Raw genomic sequence first — 14,602 nt, forward strand, 5'->3', positions numbered from 1 at the left:
ATAATATATTTTCTCCTTTTTTCGTAATTTATTGTTGCGTTCTAAGATTATTATTATTTATAATGAAAAGATAATTTTATCAATTCAATACATTGGCATAAAAAATAAAGTTAATATTGCTGTTCAAAAAAATATGTATAATAAAATTCCATGATCTTTTCATATCACAGTGTTTCATTACTTATATGTTACAATTTATTAGGTACGTTATACTGCACCGTAAATCGATAGATTGGGAATGCAATTATCAGGCATTCAAAAAAACGACGCGCGTCACGAGTCTGGCTTCGAAGTTACCTTCATTAATTATAATTAAGTAATATTTATTTGATATGTAACAGAACCTGTAGCTCCGGCTTCACGAAAGAACGCAGCATATTAGCGTCGACCGGTGAATTGCAAGATTCCGTGTTTATTGCATTTAGCAGATGGCATTAGCCGTCCGCATGCAACTGAGGTATAAAACGCTTACACCGTACAAGCTATCCACCATCCATAAGCGCGTACATACATTGTCGAATATATAGCGTACTTGCTCGCAAATTTCATCCATAATTGCATGTTCTCTATATAAAATCTATATTTCATAAATATAATAATATAGCTCGTACAAAATTAAATAGATGTTAGTATTCTTTTTTGCAAGAATTCTCATTTTTCATTCGAATAACAGTATTAATGCATTATTGTTCTAATTTTGTATTATCAGTCTAGTTTTGTTATATGCTACATATTTATGTAAGAATAACATTTACCCACGCGGTTATAAAATTAACGCTATACGGATTGTATTAACTTTCGATCGAATCGCCGGGATACAACGGCTTGTTCTTGAAGAAGAATGTACAAGCCGAAATAACTGTGCATACGATATGCTTGAGCCCATTTCTAGCTCGTCCGCCACACCCTGCCATTTCTAGTATTAAATCTGACCCGATGCACAACCCCTACGTTATGTTTTATAGTCCCGCGTTCTCGCCATGCGCACTCTCGCGTCCACAACATAGATCTGGCAAATCTGCTGGAAGATGAAACGCGGCTATTCGATAGCGTGCAAGATTTACCGTGTAAATTCGGCTAAATGCGACGGACATATCGGGAGATCGTGTATGTATCGCGCACAATGTACGCTCATTTCCATATCGCGCGCCTATATCGCGTTGATAACTTACGTCAGAACTGCGTCGCTAAGAGGCGCGAACGCAAGTGCGTCTGATATCATTCGATCTCATATACACACCGTATGCATAAAGTAAACGTGCTGATGATGTTCAATAAATAAAATAATGTGGACGATGAAAGTCACATGTTAGGCTACGCAAAACAGACAGACAAACTTGCAAGAGAAGACTTTACATTTTCATCGCAAAATTATTTTCAATTTAATTATTATAACATTGATACTTCTTGTTACTTATATTTAATGTTGATGTAATACTTTAGGGTGCCCATGTTTTAGGGTGCAAAAGTTTTTATTGTTTTTTTTTTTTTATTTCCTGCCTGTTTTATATCGTCTACTTATTAATTCTTTGTAACATCGAGACATATCTAAAAGTAATATAAAAATAGATAGCAGGAATGTGAAAGGTCGATTGTGAAGCTCGTAAAATGCACTTCGCATGATATTGGTCTCTTTCTCAGGAATTTAAAGGATTCTATCTCTCTGATGCATCGCATGTATTTTATCTTCTCAAAGCGTCAGCTAATACGCGTCGCAAAATGTTCAGTTTATTACGTTCCGCTCAACAGCTTCGATTAATTGCACTTCTACATTAAAAGAGAAAATCAATGATAAAAAAACAATTAAAATTGAAAATAATTATCTGCAATACGATACGGCTTCAAATTTAATAAATGTTTATATTTGGTCTATATTACGTTTTACAATTTTCATTTTTATTTAATAATTTTTATATAGTTTTTACATATATTTCACATTAATATATTTATTTGAAAAATATTTAAAGGATATATATATAAAAAAAAAAAAAAAAAATTCTCAAAATTGCAATGTTTTTAAAAAACTGCCATTTTCGGTCATCTCTCTATATCGCGAAATTTAAGTGCGCGAGAGACAAACGACATCTATTTATTTCGCGTGCTATCTAATGCATTAAAGAATTGATTGCGATAACGGAATATGTCCTTAAAGAGGGATGATCGCTTCCAATAGCGCCGAGACTCAAAACGTCGCAAGGGCAGTAAAAGAATGGCCGTGCGGGGGTGTGTAAGGAGGGTCGAGAAAAATGCCACACATTCCTAGGGACAAATTTACGGGGTGAAACCGCAGCCACTCCATCCCTCCCCCCCCCATCCCCCTCTCTCATTCGCCACTTCTCTCTCAACATCCTCCGCCACGCGGCCCGGTTTACTGTTTTACTTATTCGCCAACGGCAACTGGTCAGCAAAGATACTTTGTATATAAATTTTGGTTACTGTAGGGGGTGGCCCACCAAGAGCATCCTTTCTCCGCCACCGCCGTTCAACCCCTGCTCGACTCGCCAGTTTCGTTGTACTGCGGTTTTGGTTACTCGAAGAGAGAGGAGAGGGGGGGAGGGGGAGAGGGGAGGATTCCCCATAGACAGTGGACAGCGCGGGGTGGAGTTGTCTTGTGGCACATCCCGCGCACCTTCCGGGGTTGGCAAGCAAGACATGGAATGAGTTATTGAAGAAGAAGCCGGCGAGACTTAAAGAGATGGTACGGAATGCTCTGTCTTGACGTCAAACCGGCATGTTTAAATATGCTGTTCCGCGATATAATTCGACAAATATTACCATAAGATGTTTGTCAAAAAATACAAATAATGAAATAAACTTTTAATCTTATTTATCGAAACAAAAATAGTCTTTAATAATTATTAAAATTAAATAATAAATATTAAAATTAATTATTATACACAAATTTGTTAAATACATATTACTAATTTGTTTCAAACATTTAGTAGTAGAAAGTAAAAAATTCCAGACGTCTCACTTTTATTTTGATTGAAAAATGCGTCATCGGCTTTATCATCAGCTATTCGATGAGCACGCTGTTGCATCATGCGTACACACATTCATTTGCGTCATTCGTCTTGTGCATAGAGTGGTAAATCGACTGATCAAACTCGTTTTTCAGATTCTCGCCTCAGTCCTCTCTTTCTCTCTCTCTCTCTTATTTATATACACACCCGTGACAGCGCATTCTGCGATGCACGCAAACGCAATCGCGACGATCTTCGAGTAACACGACAGGCCGTGAATATATAGAGCAGACTGCCAAAACTTGGCACGAAGCGTATCTCTTTCGTGAAGGGCTATAAGCGAGAGTCCGCGAAGAGATTGTCGGAACGGGCTGAAGGATCGGTCCGAAAGGGTTGAGGAGGGTTCGTACGCGATACTCCAACTCCAAGCATCGTGTCAGACGCGTTCGATTTCTCTTCCGGCCATCTCCCTTTCGAGCCTCCCTTCTATCTTCCTCTGACCAAATCCCACCCGTCTCGGCCTCTTTATTCGGCGCGGCGCGGAAAGAGAGACGTTCGCCTCGGCTCGGCAAACTTGCGCGAAACTTCGATGCCGGAACTCGTCCATAGAACGGAACCGTCGGGACGGTGGAGGCTTTACAGTCATAGCCGGTAGAAGCTCGCAAGCACGCTGATCCGTATCGCCTAAACGAGGTTTGGCAACGGCGCTTAGCCCGGCCCCGCCCGGAGAAAAGAGTTTCATTAAAAGAGGGTAATGAGGCAGTCAGGACCGGGGTTAGGCACTACTCGCGAGATTCGCATTATACGCGAGGGATAGCAGGCGCACCGCTATTATTTTGAGGAAGAGTTCGATTAGCGTGGTCGACGACCTCTTCTGAGAAGAGTTTGAAGGCTAGTAGTAGGTAGTTTCTTTTTACAGAAGTTTCGCGATGCTCTAGTAGATTATCGAGAAATTAACATCGTCTTAGATAATATGTATTCTTTAATTTAAAAAATTCATATTTATTGTGTTACAGAATAATTAAATATTTTTTTCTTCTTTTTCTACAAAAAAATATTGGAAAACGCATATTTATTTAAATAAATACTTTTAAATCGCAAAACTTAACTCGTTCGCCCAGTACTTATTGCATTAAATGCTAAACACAGTTTCACAAATGTTATAAAGTTTTTGTTGTAATTCTGTTTTTCCTATTTTCAATTTTGTATTATCAAGCAAGTTGATATATCTCATAAAATATAAACTATATATCTCAAAAGCGGAAAAACACCAATAAAAATATCTCACATGTTGTTTGTATCACGGCGTCGAATACATGGAATAATCGAGGGAGATCGAGGAATGGAGCCATAGCTGATAGCGGGGTAGCTATCAACGGATTTGCGGTATCCTAATCGGCAAGGGTAGCTAATCGAGGCGTTCCATCGAGAAACCGTCGGGACACGAGGATTACTCGCTTATGCGTGTTAAGCTTTCAACGAGCTGTTATACGTAGAGTTCCATTAGGCCAGGCGGCCGCGATACAATGTCAGAATCGTGCACTTCCTGACAAAACTGATCTTCCTCCCTTCTTCCCTCTCTCTCTCTCTCTCTCTCTCGCTCTCCCTTTCTCTCTCAAATCGTCACAATCTGTGTTCGCTTAGCGAACGACACCGCGAACGATAAGCGTGTCGAATCTGGAATTCGTAACCCATCGCAACGCCTAAGTACAACAGGTTTATTTGCATATTTCGTTGCGGCACAGTCTTAGAAGCATTTATCAAAGAATATTATATTAATCTCGTAAGCGAGATGTCTCAACGAATTATTCAAACGGAATCATGCACCTCTCGCCAAATGAATATTATTAAAATCACCAAGAATAACATTAATTATCCATCAATTTTTTTTTGCCTCTATATGTCGTGACAAGATCTGCAAAATTTTTTTGTAAGCCCATCGTATATTTAGTAATAAAGGCAAAACGTCTTATATTCTATATTATATATACATATATAGAGGTTCTATAATGTAAATATACATAAAATATCATTGAATTCGATTGACAGAAACTTTAAAAGAAAAGGAAAAATCAAATCGTAAGAGTACTGTTGCATCGTTACTACTGCAATTGCGATATGTCATTGAATTTCTCATTCTATTATTATATCATTGGTAGATAATTACTAATTGAATTCACATGTGACATACGTTATCCTGAAGGCGCTCGCATTATTAACGAGTAATACTGTAATATCTTACGTGCATTAGAAATGCAATAATCGCTGTGTATGTATGCCATCAGTATCGTGAGTAAAAAAAGACACAACAAAAACATGCGACGCGTATGTGCACGGTATGGGTGCGCCGTTTACAAATGATTCACAGACATTGCATCATTATTACACTTCTACATACACATTACGAGGTGTAGCGTTGTATCGGTTTTTGCGGATTGCAGAAACACATGCAAGGATTAAATATACTGCAGTTCTAGCTAAAGGAATGACTCGCTGCAAATAGTATTGTGTACGCTACTTTTCTCATCGTGCAATCAAATCAATTAAGTTACAATTAATAGATTTCTTGTTCTGTGCATGACATAACTATGTATGGCAACATTAATCGTAATGCTATATTTCAAGAAAACAACGTTTCGCTATAATTAGTTCTCCTTTATTGCAAATCTTTATTTTATTTTATTAAAAATCTTAATTTTATTTTATTAAAAATCTTTATTTTATTTTATTAAAAATCTTTATAAATATATTATATATATATATATGCTCTAACTTTCTATTTTATTCTAATTTTTATTTTAATTTAAATAGAGTTTGTCATATTTTTTAAATAAAAATGTACATTCTCGTTTATTGTAAATTTTCTTTATTTTATATATTTTTTTTGGATTATGCGCGACATGGAATCCTGGAAATCATTTTCTTAAGATATATTATCGCGTGTTATCTATCACATAAATGTTAATAACGGCATATTGTAGCACCTTCGGAGAAACCGCGAAAGAAATGTCGCAGTTTCGCACGGATTTAATTGCATCGTGCCGTGCGTGTACGCATATCACGAGTGATGGTCAAGTCGTAAGAACAATGGGAAACGTCGTAGTATCAGAGATCTCTCCCGTCGCGATTGCACCTTGCGTACGTGCTACGCCTCGTGTGCTACGTCTCGCTGCGCGTTTTAGAATTATACCGGAAGTAAGATGCGCCCCGACTGCGGCAACGGGGTGCTTCGAATTAGTTCCTCCTTCTCGAGTGGGTGGATGAGTTAGGGCGAGTATAAGTGCGGAGTCAGCCCCCTCCGCCCCCTCCGCCCCCCCTCCTCTCTCCCCCTAACGTCGGTCTACATCGCGGAAGAAGGCCTACTGTTGATGACAAAATAGCGTGATTACGGGCCATCAAATAAACACTAGACTTACCTACCGTTATTCCGCGCCGCTAGCTCCTTCGAGCTACGCTCCTTCCCTCCCTCCCTCCCACCCTTCCTCCTGCTGCTCGGCGAACCAACCCCCCGGCCAACAACCCCGCGCTAACACCGGCCACACCGAACAAATACTGACCTCTTCAGCCCGCACCGGCCCAACTTTAAAAGTGCTACCGGCGGCGATCGGCGGATACCATCGGCGAAGACGGGAAGCTACAAATTGTCTTATTCCCCCTTATTGTCATTAAGGAATACGACGCGACCGAAAGCTTGAAAAAGTTTTAGGTCTTTTTCGCGTGAGAGGAGGAACGCGTGCGTCGATATTGCACGGCGTAATAAGGTTAATAACAAATTTATATTGCCCATCTCTCTCGCGCAACCTTAAAGTCGCCAGGCTGTCGAATTAGAAATTGGCTACAAGATAATATCGCTCTTTGATGCAATGCAGAAATTAGTTTTCAGTTGTCGTTCATTTCTAGCATATTATGTATATTTTATACAATATAAGCGATTCAAATATAAATATAACAATGCTATATTTTTGAAAATATGTGAACATGCCGTTATAAAAAAATTCACATATAAAGAGACTGTATATATGTAATACTTAACTAGGATTAATTTTCCATTTCGCGATCTATTGTACAATCGATATCGAGTATTAAGATTCAGCTGGAAAGGATTACTATTTACTTTTACCAAACTTATTTCTAGTTTTTCAATTATTTAAATTTTCGGCAGCAACAATCGACGAAAAACAATAATCTCTTATAAATCTTTCTTCTCTTTCTCGATGTATATCAACAACCAAGACTCGTCCCGCCGATCGGTCCCTGCCGGCCATACTATTTAATTTTTTCTTTAATTGGCTAATCACGAAATTATCAGCCCCATAAAGCTCGGCGCGCGCGAGAGAGAGGCGCCAACCCTTTGCGACCCCTATCGTCGACGACGCCGGCTCCCGTGGGGGTGGTGCGCGGCGCTCTTAATTGCAAATTGGTGAAATAATTGAAACAACTCTCGTAAAAATAGTTGAAAAGTCGTAATTCGGTCGTAAAAGCTGAAAACCGCAACGCACCACTATTATCCTCCACCTCGTTCCTCTCTTATCCAGCGGCTGCCTCGAGAAAGGGGTTGGCGGCGACGTTGGAAGAGTTCTGTCGGATTTTGATGGGGTTCGGGTAGCTCGATCTTCTTGGCGGATAAGCCTTATGGCCTCGTGGGATGAAACTATACGCGGAAAACGGCGGCGATCGCAGGAACGATTATTAACGTCGCGAACATAATTTGAAAGTTGCGATTACTCATCTATGTACGATAAATTAAATATTGAAAGAGAGAGAGAGAAAGAATTATACAGGGTGTCCCCAATTTAAATGGCAAAACTTTAAGAGCGTGTAGAGGACTGAATAACTAAGACAAAAAGTCCTTTAGAGGTTTGCTCGTTTTTGCTCCATTTTAGAGAAAATCGCACAAGAAATCTATTTATATAAATCTATTTCACCCCCACATTTGTACATTTAAATTACGAGCGCGGACAAAATACGACAAACACTAACGAGCCACGCGAGCGAAGAGAAAAAAAGAAAAGATAGCGAAACTGTGCCAAATTGGAGTTACGGGCAACTTCGCAACCTGTCCATGTAAAATTTATCGCTTCATTTACATGTTACTGTTCGGCTCGTGCCGCGCGCTAATACCTTCCACGATCAATGAATTATTCATAAAATGAATGCCGCTTCTTCGCTGTGCGTTTCGACTTATTGTTAGACTTTTTCTCATATGTCGCAAACGACAGGATGCCCGCATAAAATTGGCTCAATTCTTTCGTGTCAGTAGTAAAAGCAGTATGAATATCAAGATCTCGCGGGAAAAAAATAATTGCTACGTTACTTCCGCATTGGCATACATCCAACTTTTCGAATTACAACAAGCAAAAAAAAATAGGCAAACGAAAAATCTGATTTTCAGTTGCACGATCGATCTCTCGACTCTGCAACTTACAATCAGCACAGAAGCATAATATGGATTTGATATATTAATATCATTACATTTATATGATTATATTAATTATCCTTCAGGAAACATGTAATAAATGACATTGAAAAATGTTATTTATGCAATCAATAGCCCAGAAAGTGCAATGTAAAAATATCTAAAATTAATTAAGGGTTTTAAATCTCCACTAAGAGAGAATAATTTGCATTTCGGTTTTCTCAATTTCCTGATATGAAAAATCAGACAATTTTTAAAACATTCACGACTGCCGGTCGCAGGGCGCATTGGAACAGGCGAATGTCCGGATTAAGTCTCGGTTATATTTCTTCTGGCGCAAGTAAAATATTTGAACGCGCGCCGCCGCGAGAAATGCGGACCGATCGGGTGTTTTTCTTTGGAAAAAGGGTGGGGAAAGAAGATTTGAAAACACGGAAGGAATTTTCACCGCGCGCTGCAATATTAGCCGATGTTGTACCGAGCTGTTATATTTGATTGGGCCGTTCGTGTAAGAATACCCCCGAGCTTCTCCGATCCGACCTCCCCTCCTCCTCCTCTTCCTCTCCCTCCCCACCCACCCCCCTTTCACCCCGACCACCCTTTGCTCATCCACTCCCTTCGGTCTGCGCAGCGAAATGTTGGTTAAATAATATCCGCGCTTCCAACCGTAATTATCTCGCTCTCAGATTTTCTGCCTCGCGGGGACGGCGGAAGGGCGGGTGGAGGTTGGTTGGGCGAGCTTCGCGGTAAGAGATGAAGGGGCGGAAGGGCGGATAGAACTTGGAGATTGAAGGAAAGACTGGGGTATGAGGGGATTAGAGATAGTGCTGATATTCGCGCTACAGATATTCACGGGAGCAGGGATTTTATTAAATGTAGCGAAGTTGCTGAATAATACTTTCATGTACTTTTTGACGTTTATTTATCGTATTGTTTCGCTGTACCATCGCGAGTACACATACATCCGCAAATATAAACGAGGAAAAATATTTCAAAACTGCGAATAAACACCTTTTCAAATGTTGAAACTTCTATGATTAACGAATTATTTGTAGAAAGCGGGGAAATATGTTAAAATTCTATGCAATTCCGATATTATATCTTATAATCTAATTTTTTATTCTCTTGCAAGTACAATTTTCTTAAAAATTATAGATGTTTATTTATATAGTGAACGTTATACAATCTTGAATTATTGCGTCTTTTTGTCACAATTGTCACAAATATAATCATGCACAACGACCATTAAAGAGATTGCAATTAAAAAACGTGAACGCGAGCAAAGAAATAACGCAACATAAACAATGTTAGAAATAGTCAGCAATAGCACGTAATAAAAGATGCAAAAGAAGTGCTGTGTAAAAAAAAAAAAAAAAAACAGCCAGTATCGTGCGTCGCCAGAAATACACAGAAGGAAGTCTATACGGGGGTCGGCACCATCGTGCACTTTCACGCGATCGATTTTAGCTAATTGCAAACCGGCGCTATATAACTCGTACAGGTTGAAAAGAGACAGAGGATGGTTGAAAAGGTGGCGGTAGGTAGATTGGAGGGTCTGCGAATGGAATGGGAAATATGCAAAGTGTTTACGATCGTGCAACATGCTGCCGACCCCGAGTCCACCCTCCTCTTCTCCCATCTCTGTGTCCCACACTTTTATATATCCGTCCCTTTAGAATAGATGCAAGGGAGTTCGCAAGAAAGTGCGTTACGCATATTTACTGTGCTTCTGTTATTAATGTACAAAAGCTTAAATTCTGATTGACGCATTTTCTCTCCCTTTTTGTAACGGTCGCGAAATATTCAGATGACAATTTTATTTATTTTTTTTTTTAATGAAAAAAATTTTTGGATGAATAAAATTTGTGTATAAAAATTTATGTATAAATTAGCTTTACGAAGGTTGGTATACGACATTTGTTTGTCAGGCATATTTTGCGAAGAAACGCGTCACAAAATAAATAATATCGCTCTAATATAATTAAAATAATGATATTGAGCAACAGTTGTATATTTGCATGTCAAACTATATCGTTTAAAAAAAAAAAAAAATTGTTTCTTAAACATCTTCAAGTCAATGAATTGTCTTATAATGAATGATAATAAATAAAATTATTATCTAAAAGGATTATACAAAATTTCGAATTTCGATTTAAATTACGAATTTTAATTTCATTTTATTGCAAAAAACTGTTATAAAATTTTTTATGGGTAAAATAGATTTATTGCGATGTAATTAGAAAGATTTTATTGTTTTACATGTTATTTTCAATAATACGCACCGAATTAATTTTATTATATTATTCTGTCCTGCGACTGCACGAGACATTTTTATATGGTATTTTAATAATGCATACCCCACGCCTATCTGCGTTTGAATAATAAACGATAACAGCGTAACGCCTTATAACGATTAGTAATAAAATCGTTTATTTGGAAAATCAAAGAAATTTACGTTGGATATTGTAAAATTAAATTAAATTTAGTATTTAAAATAATTTTTTATCTTATGTGTTGTGTATGATAATTCATATAGTATAATATATTAAAATATATTATAAATTTGTGTAAACTACATTTTTTTAAAAATTAAATTTGAAAAAATCTTGTACATCCTAATACATTATATTATATAATAAACAATATCTATGACGAAAGATTACATGTCATATTATATATGTGCTTAAAACTTTTTGTTAACTATATTATATTCTATGTGTAGTGTGTTCTATATCTATAAATGATATATTGATTTATTTTTAAGATAATCATGCCAATTATATCTTAGCAATTTATAGCAAAGCAAGGAAAGAGATACACTCTTACGGTCTCGCTACGACTCCACTTATAAAAACGCAATTTCCTTGTAACAATATAGCATAATAAATGCCGAGGGTTGCTTTCTCGGGGGCGGTTGAAGAGCCCACTTTCACCAGACGTAGACCGAGCGGCGAACGGCTCCGATTCGCCATTACAGTTTGTAATGTACTTACGTAACTTCTGTTTATACACCAACTTTTCTCTACCCGCACTTACCCCGTCTCAGCCTCTTCGCCGCGCACAACGGCCCGTTTCATCCCTTGCCCGCGGCGTTCCGCTCTGATATCATTTTTAATGTCTGAAAATTATCTCCGCCACCTCTACGTTTCTACCCCTTTTTGACCAAAACGCTTCTCTTTGCCACCCCTGTCTTGTTCTGACGGCATGCTTGCTCGCCACATTTCTTGTTACTACTTGTGTCACACGATGCTTATCTTCCCGCCCCTTTATGTTTCCTTTCTCTTGGTTTCCACAACGTACTCTCTGGATGTCGTGTGTCTTGCTACCTTAAAAAAATATTTAAACAACTCTTTTCCACAATATTTAAACTTCTGTATATACGTATAGAATTTTTACGTATATAAATTAGATATATATTAATTTTAACTTATAAAAGATATCGATGCAGCGACAACAAATTTATAATTAAAATAAAAGAACTCATAATCACAAAATTGCAAAAGTATTCGTTTACTATTTTTTAAAGCAGTTTTTAAATATAAACAATGTTTGTAAATATTTTTTAATTAAAAGTTCCTATCAGAGAGTATGACGATGACGGAAAGTAATGTGCAGTCACACCGTTCCTCAAAATAATTGATTCCCCAAAATAATCAACTTTGAACACAGCGTGCTCGCACACTTTAACATCGTTTATTATGCGCAAATTTTCGACAACCAATGCAAAACATTTCGCCGCGCGCCATAATTGCGATGACTCGATGCGTAGTTTATCGTGTTGCTCAATGCATTTTTCTCGTTTTAGGTCGATCGTGACATTTCACAAAGAGTGCAGTTCCAGCTCGAACGGTAACGATGGGGATGGAGGCACGGAGTTGGAATGCGGCTGCAGTTCAATGCAACTGCATTGAAAACAACCCACGGTGCATCGGAGCCCCGGGCGCTTATAATCGTTATGTTTAGTCGCTTGTGTTCCTGCATTTTGCACGGTATTTACACTTCACTGAAATCTCATGAAAAAATGATAAAATAAACACCGATGCCGAGCAGGGATCGCGCGCGCGGAAATAGGATATCGCCATATTTATTCTGGCTTCGTGTCATGCGTCTATTTATAATGGACGGCATTTACTAACTCGGCTGCATATTTTATCCTTCACTGTTACAGTAATTCTGAATAATATCCATCATCGTAAAAAATGACGCTGTGTGTTCGCGGGTCAAAGCGAATATTCCCTACTGAGTTTTTCCGATGATTTCATATACGATTTTAGCTGCAAGGAAATTATGATATGTCATTATACAACAGCAGATAATATTTTGCTACTTCTCTATATGTATATAGTTAGCTTTTGTTACTAATAATTTATCTTATTAATAAAAATTTTAATAAAGAGTGATATATTATATGAATTACTTGAACACTTCTATAAAAAATTGACTCTTGTAAAAGATAGTTTTTGTAAAAATAATAAATAATCGTTTATAAGAAATTACGATATATTGTTAAAAATTAATTAAAATTAAAAAATTTTTTTCTTTTCATCACTTAAAAAAAAAAAAAAAAAATTCTCTCAATTATATTTTTATAAATTCTGACATGCGTTAAAATATTTTTTTAGATAATTAGAAGAAATATTGATTCTTAAATATATTTTAAATATAATTTCTAATTTTAAATGTCTGATTATATACATCATTACCTAACAATATATGCTATTCTTTTGCGAAGAAAAACTGTCTTGTCAACCTCTTGCAAACTTTAAAAAGCAATACAATCGACAGCGAATAACGTCATCCACTTTGCTCGTCAAATAAACAACTCGATGAAACGGCGCACGAATAAACTTGAGTCAAAGGAACGATTATCATCGCGTCGTATTTTGCTCGTCGATTTCGTCGGTTCGCACCACTCCATGCTTCGTATTTGTGCCGGCCATCGAACGACGGGCACGACACTCGCCCCGCAAAACTAAACAGACCACGAGGCGACGTTAAAGTGATGGCGTGAGTTAAACTGACAACCTTCGCCACTTTCCCGGAAGCATAAGCTATCTCGCGCGGCCTGTCGCTTTTGCCGCGAGTGTATTTTCATTGTCGCTTTTATCCTCCCTTCGCGATCGGTACTAACGCGTTCGCACCGCTCGATCTCGCCGCGCGTTTGATTGTTTTCCGAATGAATGAGACAAAATTATAAATAGGCTCACGATTTTCCGTCACCGTCGCACCCTTCATGGCCCAACTACTGGACACGATCAAGCGATGGAAATTATGCATCATCGCCCGTTTCATGCCTGTCAATCCATTCCAATTAAATGCATATCGAATAAATTTATACTCAATCTCTAATAACTATTTTAGAGTAATTTATCGATCTGTAATATTTCTACAATGTATATTTCGTACTATGAAATGCAATGTATCATATTATATTCGTTTCACTCGGATGTGATAAAGATTTAAACGAATTTCAATATATCATATTAGTTTTATATTAAAAATCAATTAAACCAATATGTGCAAGGATTTAATTTTCATTTTTTATTTTTATCAATCCTATCTTTGGAAGATTCTTATGGATCAAGTGGATGTTGATTCATCTTACTATTTAATTCCGATTAAAACAGATATAATTTATTTGTGCTCATCGCTCATTTTATTATCCTAAAAATCTCATATGTAAGAGAATCAACCCGTTTCCACGCAAATCGCGAAAATCACCGTTTCTTCGTCGTTCACGTATGAATTCTCATGCTCGCAGTGTTAGAACAGTGAGAAACGTTTGTCGCAAGAGATTGCAACCGGTCGAGGCGTAAAAGGCATGAGTGAAACGGCTGAATACCGGTAAACAATCCTCCGACTGGTCCGACCGAGCCGGCCGGCCCATCTCTGATTGCTAATGAATCCTAACACTATTATGCATACAACAACTAAAAAAACTTAGGTCGGAGCACGAGGGCAGGAGTCATTGGCCGTTCGTCCGTGTCTTCGTCTCTTTGTGCACGTTGCATCGCGCGGGCGCTTCTCGCACACATGCGCACGCACAAGCGTCGTGTACGCACGAGAACGGCGAGTATGTGATCGTGCGTACTTCTGGGACAAAGAGTTGTGCAAACACGAGTTTACCAACGGGGGACATTATTGCCCTGGACCAGGAGCAAGTTACCCGTCAGGCACTTCGTTAGCGCAATCCTTTTTGCTCGTTACCTTGTCGGTTACTTCG

General features: G+C 38.0%; 1 protein-coding gene and 1 long non-coding RNA gene across 20 annotated transcripts in view; one reads left to right on the forward strand and one right to left on the reverse strand.

The window, feature by feature from the left end:
• Window positions 1-11,323, forward strand: part of LOC138932650 (uncharacterized) — a 36,412-nt gene extending 25,089 nt beyond the window's left edge. The window contains exon 3 of the long non-coding RNA XR_011446808.1: window positions 11,258-11,323. This is a non-coding gene — a long non-coding RNA (uncharacterized lncRNA). The remainder of the gene's footprint in view (window positions 1-11,257) is intronic.
• The window catches only part of Foxp (forkhead box P), a 262,057-nt gene that overhangs the window by 145,056 nt on the left and 102,399 nt on the right, over window positions 1-14,602 (reverse strand). For 2 of the 19 annotated variants that reach the window (XM_070294706.1, XM_070294703.1), the window contains one exon: window positions 11,416-11,701. The exons of the other annotated variants lie outside the window; for them this stretch is intronic. The gene's annotated coding sequence lies outside the window, so the exon portion shown is untranslated. The remainder of the gene's footprint in view (window positions 1-11,415; window positions 11,702-14,602) is intronic. 19 annotated transcript variants of the gene reach the window in all.

Source organism: Polyergus mexicanus, unplaced genomic scaffold (assembly GCF_030449975.1).
Source record: "Polyergus mexicanus isolate NDT 795.1 unplaced genomic scaffold, iyPolMexi1.0 SCAF_4, whole genome shotgun sequence".
In the NCBI taxonomy this organism is placed as follows: Eukaryota; Metazoa; Arthropoda; class Insecta; order Hymenoptera; family Formicidae; genus Polyergus; species Polyergus mexicanus.